At 38.6% G+C, this 11,908-nt stretch overlaps 1 long non-coding RNA gene across 1 annotated transcript; it reads right to left on the bottom strand.

The window, feature by feature from the left end:
- Nucleotides 1-494: 494 nt before the first annotated feature.
- Nucleotides 495-4,068, bottom strand: LOC133229854 (uncharacterized). Its single transcript, XR_009730663.1, has 3 exons — nt 3,250-4,068; nt 1,210-1,265; nt 495-723 (listed from the first exon to the last, which is right to left on the bottom strand). It is a non-coding gene; the product is annotated as an uncharacterized LOC133229854 (long non-coding RNA).
- Between the last annotated feature and the right edge of the window lie 7,840 nt (nt 4,069-11,908).

Here is an 11,908-nt window from a genome sequence, read left to right as displayed (position 1 = left end):
AGTAAAGATTATATCCATGTGTTCCCAGTAGCTCATCAGAGGATGAGATTTAATGCTATTTCAGATTCCTCTTTCAAATTCGTGTTTCCAGCCTGTCATAAAAGGCATTAAAAAAAAAAAAAAAAAAAAACTGTGGCTCTTGAGAACTGATCTCAACTTAAAAAAAAAAGTTTGTAATGTAGTTCCCAAATTTGTTTCCATTATATATATATATATATATATATATATATATATATATATACAAAGCCTCAAACTGAATCCAATGCATTTAGTTTAATTTGGCATCTAGATAGGATGCCTGCAAATTGTATTTTTTTATGGTTAAAATATTGGCTCTTCAGTCTTTCATGCCGAATCTTTGTCCAATTACAAGTTAGATTTCTCACTTTCTTTTCATGGGATTCCTGTTGGGTAAATATAATCTTTTCAATAGGTGATAAGCATTTTGCAATTCTTTGTAATAACTTTGTAATAATACCATTCTCATTTCAATGTTCTCCAAGCCACTTAAATAGTACCAGTTTATTAACCAAGCAATTTATCAATATTTACACTTGATGGCAATGGCAGACTTCTTGTCATAAATAATTATTGAGGTAATAAATAGTTTTATTATTAAAAACTGATGACAAGAGCAGAGTGATTACCCTGATAAAGACAGATGACAGGTCTCCGTATCTGATGCGACACTCAGAACACTGTGCAGATTGAATCTAAGGCCTCCTGCATGGATAATAAATTGTTATTTCAGAGAATAAAATGATTGATACATTTGCTTGCTGTGGAAAAAGCACTGGGGAGAAGATTCTACTCCCTAACTTATTTAAACAGGCTATGGTGAAATTTTCTTTCCTTGTGACAAATTTAACTTTCCAAGAAAGTGACAGCTCTTTGGCAGAGAGATGAGCAGAGAAGCATTCCTTTTTAGAAGCTCCTAAGAGTCAAATTTATTTTGGAAATTCTGAATGTCCTCTGGCCTCAGTGGCGCCCTCAGCAGGCAGCCGCCGGGAGCGGAGGCGGGAGGGGCAAAGCGGGACCGTGGTGGGAGGTCAGGACTCGGGATGCCTTGACTAGTTCAACGAGGAGACAAATGAAGTCTGTCAGATTACTTTGGAGAAACTGCCGCTGACTCTTGCATTGCCTGGCTCAGTGCACAAGCTCAGTGTATTTTTTTTTTTTTTTTTTTTAATGCTATGGGTTTGATCTTACCTTTTATGACAAACTAGCCCGGGAGACCATCCATCTTTTGACAACCTGGAAAATGACTGTATTGGGAGGAGGGTGGAAGGAGGAATAGAGAGAGAGAGAGATTGAGTTAGAATTGAAAATATATGTTCTATGCATTTGTAAATGTTTTATTCATAACGCTATTACTACAAATTAAAATGCAATGACAAATATTATGAAAAGCCTCTCAAAGGGAATACCTAAGATTTAAAATGTATTCTCTTTACTTTGCTCAATCTATTTGTACTATAAAAAGAAAGGAAAGAAATTACAAGGAAAAGAATTACAAATATACAATTTGAAATGTCACCCAATAACAGCAAGGATGAACTCAAGGCAGAGAATTATTATATTTTCCAATTTGTATTTTAAGGGAACAATTGAAACATCAAATGTGATGTATATTCAATGATTTAGGATCGATTCTAAATGAACTGCTTGTTTGTGAAACACAGTATCCGCCTTTGAGGTCTGAATGTATTAAATGTCTTCATTCTTCTCTGTATGTGCTTAACAATGTGAGACTAAAGCAATTTTTGAAAATTATTTCTGTGAAAATGATTTCTTTTTAGCTTTCCTTTGTTGAAACTTTCTTAGGATATATGAAGACATAAGTTATATTATTTCTGTATTATTGGAAAAGTGATTTTCTTAATTGATAACTTTATTTTCTGGAATGTGGACTTGATAAGAAAAATAGCAAAACTTCACAGCTCAATTAATTTAAATGGCTAAAACCATATTGAACATATTCTTTAAAAGCTACTGATACTATTTTTCTTTTCTTCTTTTTCAGTGCAGTGTTTTCTTGCAGATTTTCACTTAAAGGTACTTTTTAGTATCTCAATAGTGATACAGACATTTGCATTAGCCTAAAAAAAAAAAAAAGATCCTGCAACAGTGTGATGCCTTGTAATTGCCAAATCTTACATTTATAGCACAAAGCAGGAATTATGGGATCACCATGGAGAGATTTTAATTTCTTTAATTTCTTCTGTGGTTCTATGGTATATGTTTAATTTCCTACGAAAAAAACGTTTTTTATTCATGATGTTCAAACTCCGACAGTTATCAAATTAGATTCAATTAACATTTATAGCAGCTCCATAGGATGTATTATGCGTTTCACAGTGAAGCCATGGCTAAAAGTGTATTCTGTTTTTAAGAAACATATGATTTTATGAAGACAGGAGAGGTAAACAAACAGACATTATAGTCAACTAGATGAAGGAATACTTTGCAGACATCTATGCAGAAAGTGAGGATGACTATCCACTCAGATAAGCAGAACTCTCTCCCATCCAATTCAGGGGACAGTCATTGAGGTCACTTAGGTGCCACACACCATACTGGACACCAGGGACATAGACATGATCTATGTAGGCTTTGTAGCTTTGCTTTGGTTCAGTGACCATTTATTGATTCCCAGTTTTCCAAACCCTAACCTAGATGTTTAGGATATAAAAACAGTTCAGAAAGAGTTTCTGCCCTCCAACAGCTCAGAGAGGGAACAGACATACAAAATAAACAGAGTACATGGAAGTGTTAATGTTATTACAACAGAGTAAGAAATGAAGTGAACAAATGTAAGATCTTGATCATTGAATCTAAAAGAGAAAGGATTTCATGGAAAAGATGTGATGAAGCCATCTTCAAAGATGGTTTGGTTTTCAACAGTATGTGAAGGGAGGGGTTGCGTCTGGTCTGGGAAGCATGATGGCAAATACACAAAAACAGAAGCCAATTTTGTTTAAGTAGAAAAGGAATGTATTATAAGGACATTACATTAGCCACAGAAATGGAAATAAAACTAGAAAACCACAATAACAGTATGCCTAGCTTATTCCATTAAATTAAGTTTCAGATATGGTATGGTTATTTACTCTACATATACTGATTCATTTAAACAGTAAAGTCATGTTAGTTATCACCAACAAAATTGATGAGCAAACTATGATTCAGGGAGATGGAGAAACTTCCTCAGATTCATATGCTATCTTAATCAGTATGCATATTCTTTACCTTAAAACAACAGCCCCAACTTTTTGGCACCAGGAACAGATTTCATGGAAGACAATTTTTTCACAGACTCAGGGGGTGGGAGGGATGGTTTCAGGATGATTCAAGCATATCACATTTATTGTGCACTTTATTTCTATTATTATTGCATCAGCTCCACCTCAGATCTTCAGGCAAAAATCCCCAAGGTTGGGGACCCCTGACATAAATGATGTGTCCTGTAAATGAAGTAGTTCTCGTATTTTGGTGGTCACCATCTTAACTGAAGAAATAGATTCATGGAACATCACTTTGGACACCACACAGTAGATCCTATTGAGGTGATGCAGGGTGTGTAAGAAGCTTCCCTGGTAGCTCAGATGGTAAAGAATCTGCCTGCAATGCAGGAGACCTGGGTTTGATCTCTGGGTTGGGAAGATCTCCTAGAGAATGGAATGGTGACATACTCCAGTATTCTTGCCTGGAGAATTCCATGGACAAAACAGCCTGGTGGGGTACAGTCCATAGAGTCACAAAGAGTCAGATACGAGTGAGTGACTCACACACACATGGAGGTAATGCAGGATGTATAAGAAGCATAGAGTAGAGGCTTGGGCCAACTAGGAACGCTTTTGTACAATACAGTCTCTTCAAACTGAACATTTGCCCGCCCTACCTTTCCTTTATGATCCGTGATCTTTGAACACGTTTTTGTTTTTGTTTTTCTTTCTCTCTCCCTCCCTCCCTCTCTCCTTCTTTCTTTCTTTCTTTTCATCTCTCCTTCTTTTCCTTTCCCACCTTTTTTCTTTCTTTCTTTCAGACATAACTACTGACTCATATAGAAGCAAACAGGTTCAAACACTTTAAACCCTGATTCTTGACAACCAGAAAGAACATTAGTTTGAGACCTACATTCAGCAGATTAAACATTTCTGCCCAGGACTTTGAATCTGAAGAGGGTAATCCAAAGGAGGGACTTCCCAGATGGCTCAATGGTAAAGAATCTGCTTGCCAATTCAAGAGACTCAGGAGACATGAGTTCGATCCCTGGGTCGGGTAAATCCCCTGGTGGAGGAAACAGCAACCTACTCCAGTATTCTTGTCTGGAGAATCCCATGGACAAAGGAGCCTGGCAGGCTACAGTCCATTGTGTTGCAAAGAGTCAGACACAACTGAACGACTAACACTTTGGCTCTGCTTATTTCTCAGGTCTAACTCTCTGGCCTTCTGAATTGTGTGATCTGACCTGTATCCTTTTGACCTGTCGTGTTGGAGAAGACTCTTGAGAGTCCCTTGGACTGTAAGGAAATCCAACCAGTCCATCTTAAAGGATATCAGTCCTGAATATCCATTGGAAGGACTGATGTTGAAGCTGAAACTCTAATACTTTGGCCACCTAATGCAAAGAGCTGACTCATTTGAAAAGACCCTGATGTTGGGAAAGATTGAGGGCAGGAGGAGAAGGGGACGACAGAGGATGAGATGGTTGGATGGTATCACCGACACAATGGACGTGGGTTTGGGTACACTCCGGCAGTTGGTGATGGACAGGGAGGCCTGGCGTGCTACAGTTCATGAGGTTGCAAAGAGTCAGACATGACTGAGCGACTGAACTGAACTGAACCTGTATCCACTCAATACATTTCATTTCCTCTTAAGTTAATCAGAATTAACTATTTTCAACCAACTCTGAGTAGAAAAGTGGATTTTAAAATACATTTTTTTCTTTAATTTCCCTACTCCATCAGTTCAGTTCAGTTCAGTTGCTCAGTTGTGTCCGACTCTTTGCAACCCCATGAATCACAGCACTCCAGGCCTCCCTGTCCATCACCAACTCTCAGAGTTCACTCAGACTCACGTCCATCGAGTCAGTGATGCCATCCAGCCATCTCATCCTCTGTCGTCCCCTTCTCCTCCTGCCCCCAATCTCTCCCAACATCAGAGTCTTTTCCAATGAGTCAACTCTTCACATGAGGTGGCCAAAGTACAGGAGTTTCAGCTTTATCATCATTCCTTCCAAAGAAATCCCAGGGCTGATCTAAACAGCTCATTTTTCTTCTGTAATGAGACTAGGTGCAAGAAATGTTTGTATGTGACAAATAACAACTGCACTGAGTTGTTACTATATTATTATTATATATTACAAATTATAAACTGTATAATTATAGCACAAGACAGAAAAGTTTTGTTCTTTGTTCTCTACAAGTTCATTGAATTGATACGGAGCTCAGCGCCCTCCCTGTTGCTGGTACTGTGCAAAAGCAAAAGGAACATAAAGCATGGATCCTATGCTTATGAGACTATTGACCAAGAACTCAAAATCCTATGTTCTAGCCAAGGCTTATTCATGATGCATTTGTTATCTTCTATCTTTTTAAAGCATAACATAAAGATCATCTGCAGAGAGACCTGTGATACAGAACATAGGGTTCCATTCAAATACTGTAGGATTTTTGATAAGTCGCTTTTTAGAGAAGACCACTGGTGCAGTTTTCATGTCCCTAATAACACAACAATCTAGGCAAGAATAGCAAAAGTTATGCATTTAAATTTTATTGACCTTTTCAGTAAACCTAATGAATCTTCTTCCAAAGCCATCACCTGTATGTGATACTTTCCTCTTATAAGCATTCAGATTTGGGGAAGAGGCCCTATTCTTGATAGATTTGACACTTTTGCTTACCAATTTTTTTTTTTTAATAAACAAGACTGTTGTGATACTATTTTCCTCTTGACCCTGGTTATAGGAAGATGGGAATAAACTGATTTTATCCTCTGCTCTCTTACTTAGAATTATTGGTGGCTCAGATGGTAAAGAGTCTCTCTGTAATGCAGGAGACCCAGGTTCAATCCCTGGGTTGGGATCATCCCCTGGAGAAGGAAATGGCAACCCACTCAAATATTCTTGCCTAGAAAATCTCATGGACTACCAGGCTTCAATCCATGGGGACACAAAGAGCCAGGCACAACTGAGTGACTAACACTTCACTTCACAATAAGGAAAGACATAAAGCCATCTAAATGTCTAGAGCAAAGGTTAAAAAAAATATATTATCTACTTCATAAAATGGAGTCTACTTACTAAAAACATATTCATATGGGAGAAATCTGCTTACATTAAAATAGACTGTCATGCCCTTAAGCAGTTTAATTTCATCAACCCATTCAGAATGTGTTTTTGTTATTATTTTAAGTGCTTCAAAAAACAATAACCCCTTGCATGTGATTTATGGTGAGATGGTTCTGTTTTCTACTCATGACCATCAAAACTCTATAGTCAGAAAGACTGTCTCACAACAAGTTCCTATTGTGTAGCACAGGGAACAATATTCAATATCCTGTAATAAACCATAACAGAAAAAAAAAAAAAAAGAAACAAGAAAAGGTGTCTCATTTCTCTAATTTCTACTCTCAATGTGTCAAGGTCTTAGGCTCAGAAAAATATCTGTTGACCAAATGGACAAAAATAGATGCAGTGTACATAGTCATATTAGGAAATAATTATAAGAGTTATGGTAGCAACATTCCACAGAACTCTATGTGGCTATTTTTAACATATGATTAAAGCTTAAGCAATATAAAAATAAATTCACCATATACCCTTGTTTGTTTTTTTTTAACCAGGTTATGTTGCAATATTGCTGTTCCTATTAACATAGGTTATATAATTAATAAGGATTCCTTCATTAGTGTTTAGGAAATGTGGGATATAAATTATATGTCCTCAACAGACCCAGAGTGCAGAGCTCAAGATTCATCTTCAAGCTGTAATTTAAATCCAATATAGCTCTATCCATGTCTCCAAACTCTACTTGTGATTTCACAAGAATTCCTGAGTAATTACCGTGGTCTGTGTGGAGGCAAGGAATCCATTCTTGCTCACTTTTAAATCAGTATACAGGCTGTAGATATACCCTAAATGCTAAAATATATTCTAAAGAGTCAAAAATTGTTTCTCTTTCCCACAATCTCTCTTTCTTTTTTTGTTTTTGTTTTCATATTTCAATGGAGCCCAGTGTCACTGTTATGGTCACAATAGGTTTTAAAATTTGAACTTTGTGTATGTCTAGGAAAGGAGAGATGGACCCTAGACTAAGAGAATCCTTTATTGGTTGAAATCACTAAGGAAAAACAAGAATATCTGGAATTTCTAAGCCTACTTCTTCAGAAAGAACTGGTGATCTCTTTTGTTGAAAGGTCAAAGAAATAGTGTCAATAAATCTAACAGCTATTTATTGTGGAATGACTGGGCCAAAGTGCCCCAGGTACCAGGACAAGGACTTAGCCTCAGCTGTCATCTTAATTTTTCAGGGAAAGGCAATAACTCAGTATGTTACTCTCGGTCAAGGTGGTACCATGTCTTCTTTGTAGGTACTTCTTTTCATCATACACACACCTGCACACACAGCTACCTACAAGGGGGAGAATTGTCAGTGGAGACAAGACATTTTCTATCTCCTACTCGTGGACTCTGGATAATCCAAGCCCTTCATTTCTTGCTCTCATTGCTAGGACCAGTCCTATTGCTCTACCAGGACCAGCTTAGTAATACGCAAGTGTTAGTCACTCAGTCACCTCTGGCTCTTTGTGGTTCCATGGACTATAGACCACTAGGCTCCTCTGTCCATGGGATTTCCCAAGGTAGAATACTCGAATGGGTTGCCATTTCCTTCCCCACGGGATCTTTCTGACCCAGGGATCAAACTTGGGTCTCCCACATTGCTGGCGGATTCCTTACTGTCTAAGCCCCCAGGGAAGCCCAATTTGCAACACCCAGTGTTAAAAAAGAAGGCAGAAGCTCTTGTTGAGAAACTAACAATGCCAAGAAAACAACAGCAGAGCATTAGGTAAGGATGGGTCCTTTATGAGAGCTGGCCCAGAGTGACTGCATGCAACTCCCACACTCATGAGTCCACATCCATTCACCACACTGGTGATGAACATTTCATGAGTTCCAGGACCTTCTTTGTCCTCCTTGGTCTATGTCCTACCTGGGAATGGAATGGGGATTTGCTGTCTACCCCCCTACAAAACAAACAAACACCTTCTGAATTTTGCAAATAATTCTGTCTTCTCAGATTTCAATGTGCCACCAAGGGGAAGGGCTGGACTTTGATAAGCTAAACAAAGGTTTTCTTTATACATTTTCTCCAAAGCAGAGGTCTGCCTGGCATAAATCTACATAAGTAAGTAGAACCCTCAAGATATGCTCCAGGGTGAATTTCAAAGGCTACTTCTTCAAAGAGGGATGGTGGTCTCTTTTGTTGAAAGGTCATAGAAATAGTACCAATAGATCTATCTTTTTATCTCCCATGGGATATGTTTAAATTTATCTTTATCTCTATACTTATTTATTTAGATGGGAAAAATCTGAAAGGAAACTGAATAATTGCAGCTATCTCTGGGTGGGTGGAATTTTGAAACTATTATTGTTACTACTACTCTTATTAGTTTATTTTGTATTCTTCTACAGAGTTCATGCTTTTCATTTCTTTAATTAGAAAAACTAAGCTCTCACATTATGTATAACAAAGAAGAATATTATTATTCTTTCAAAAATATTTATGAATGAAGAGAATTATCTTTTTAAGTTTATATATTATAGAATATGTAAAAAAAGTCCTGATTTTATGATACTGACAATTTTGCCCAGTATTGGGATAAAAATCATGAACTTGTAAGAAATACAACTACTTTACATATACCTGTCAAAGTATTCTAGTATCTAAGTAGCTATTGCTGCTAAGTCCCTTCAGTCGTGTCTGACTCTGTGCGACCCCATAGATGGCAGCCTACCAGGCTCCCCTGTCCCTGGGATTCTCCAGGCAAGAACACTGGAGTGGGTTGCCATTTCCTTCTCCAATGCATGAAAGTGAAAAGTCAAAGTGAAGTCGCTCAGTCGTGTCTGACTCCTAGCGACCCCATGGGCTGCAGTCTACCAGGCTCCTCCATCCATGGGATTTTCCAGACAAGAGTACTGGAGTGGGGTGCCATTGCCTTCTCCAATAGTAGCTATTAGCCTGGTGTAAATTCTTCCAGATGTCTCAACTGGCAAGAACTGTTACTACATTTTGTGCTTTATGTTTTTATTTGGTCATTATCCCAAGATTATGTGAAGTTGTCTATCTGAGACTACATCTTTCCAAATCTTCTCTTCTTTAGATTAAATACTATTCTTGAACATAAAAGAGGATGAACTCCCTCTATAGTACCAATTCTAGGCAAAAATGATGAAGTTGCCAATATCACAAAACAGAGACAAGTATACATTATGAGCCTTCTAATGAAAGAATATCCCACTACTTACAATGTACTCTTCTGTCTCTCTCTCTATCAGTCTACCTATCACTAAACCTCAGGTTCTAACCACCAGTATGTTAAAAACCAGCACAGAGAATGAACAAACATTTCAAGCATAATACCAAATGTGTGTGCATCTGCATCTGTGTAGGTCTGTGTATATTTAGGTATATAAGCAAGCACATGTTTGTGTGTATGTGTATCTACATCTATCTTCCATTGTGTATCTATCAATGTGTGTGCATGCCTATGTGCTAAACTTGCCTGTGTGACTCTTTCAAGCACTATGAACTTTAGCTTGCCAGGCTCCTCTATCCATGGGGATTCTCCAGACAAGAATATGGGAGTGGGTTTCCATTCCCTCCTCCAGGGAATCTTCTAGATCCAGGAACTGAACCCACATCTCTTATGCATTTTGGATTGTCAGGCAGGATCTTTACCACTAAAGCCACTTGTCAGTTCCATTTAGTCAGTCACTCAGTCACTCAGTCGTGTCAGACTCTGTGACCCCATGGACTGCAGCATGCCAGGCTTCACTGTCCATCATCAACTCCTGGAGCTTGCTCAAACTCATGTCCATTGAATCAGTGATGCCATCCAACCATATCATCCTCTGTTGTCCCCTTCTCCTCCTGCCTTCAATCTTTCCCAGCATCAGGGTCTTTTCAAATGAGTCAGCTTTTTGCATCAAGGTGGCCAAAGTATTGAAGTTTCAGCTTCAGGATCAGTCCTTCCAATGAATAATCAGGACTGATTTCCTTTAGGATTGATTGGTTTGATCTCCTTGCAGTCCAAGGGATTCTCAATCTTCTCTCAAGAGCAACAGTTCAGAAGCATCAATTATTTGGCATTCAGCTATCTTTATAGTTCAACTCTCAAATCCATATATGACTACTGGAAAAACCATAGTTTTGACTAGACAGACCTTTGTCAGCAAAGTAATGTCTCTGCTTTTTAATATGCTGTCTAGGTTGGTAATAGCTTTTCTTCCAAGGACCAAGCGTTTTTTTTATTTCATGGCTGCAGTCACCATCTGCAGTGATTTTGGAGCCCAAGAAAATAAAGTCTGTCACTGTTTCCATTGCTGCCCCATCTATTTGCCATGAAGTAATAGGACTGAATGCCATGATCATAGTTTTTTGAATGTTGAGTTTTAGGCCAGATTTTTCACTCTCCTCTTTAGTTCCTCTTCACTTTCTGCCATAAGGGTGGTGTCATCTGCATATTTCAGGTTATTGATATTTCAGCAATTTTGATTCCAGCTTGTGCTTCATCCAGCCTGACATTTTGCACAGTGTACTCTGCATGTAAGCTAAATAAGCAGGGTGACAATATACAGCCTTGAGGTACTCCTTTCCCAATTTGGAAGCTGTCCATTGTTCCACGTCCAGTTCTAATTGTTGCTTCTTGACCTGTATACAGATTTCTCAGGAGGCAGGTAAGGTGGTGTGGTATTCCCATCTCTTGAAGAATTTCCACAGGTCAAACAACAGGGAGGGAACACAGCCTAGTCCATCGAAAAATTGTACTGAAGATGCTAAGCATGGCCCTGCCTGTCAGAACAAGACTCAGTTTCCCCCACAGTCAGTCTCTCCCATCAGAAAGCTTCCAGAAGCCTCTTGTCCTTACCCCTCAGAGGACAGACAGAATGAAACCCACAATCACATAAAACTAATCAAACTGATCACATGGATCACAGCCTTGTCTAACTCAACAAAACTATGAGCCATGTCATGTGGGGCCACCCAAGATGGGTGAATCATGGTGGAGTGTTCTGACAAAACATGGTCCACTAGAGAAGGGAATGGCAAGCCACTTCAGTATTCTTGCCTTGAGAACCCCAAGAACACTATGGAAAGGCAAAAAGATATGACACTGAAAGATGAACTCCCCATGTCAGTAGGTGCCCCATATGCTACGTGAGAAGAATAGAGAAATAACTCCAGAAAGAATGAAGAGATGGAGCCAAAGTGAGAACATAGCTCAGTTGTGGATATGACTGGTGATGGAAGTAAAGTCTGATGCTGTAAAGAGCAATATTGCATAGGATCCTGGAATGTTTGGTCTATGAATCAAGGTAAATTAGAAGTGTTTGAACACGAAATGGCAAGAGTGAACATTGACATTTTAGGAATTAGTGAACTAAAATGGACTAGAATGGGCAAATTTAATTCAGATGACCATTGGATCTACTACTGTGGGCAAGAATCCCTTAGAAGAAATGGAGTAGCCCTCATAGTCAAAAAGAGTCCAAAATGCAGTACTTGGGTGCAATCTCAAAAATGACAGAATGATCTCTGTTCATTTCCAAGGCAAACCATTCAATATCACAGCAATCCAAGTCTATGCCCCAACCAGTATTGCTGAAGAAGCTGAAGTTGAA

The sequence above is a fragment of the Bos javanicus genome, chromosome 18 (genome assembly GCF_032452875.1).
Source record: "Bos javanicus breed banteng chromosome 18, ARS-OSU_banteng_1.0, whole genome shotgun sequence".
Taxonomy (NCBI): Eukaryota; Metazoa; Chordata; class Mammalia; order Artiodactyla; family Bovidae; genus Bos; species Bos javanicus.
The sequence above is the reverse complement of the archived record's forward strand: the minus strand, read 5'-3'. Positions and strand labels throughout refer to the sequence as shown.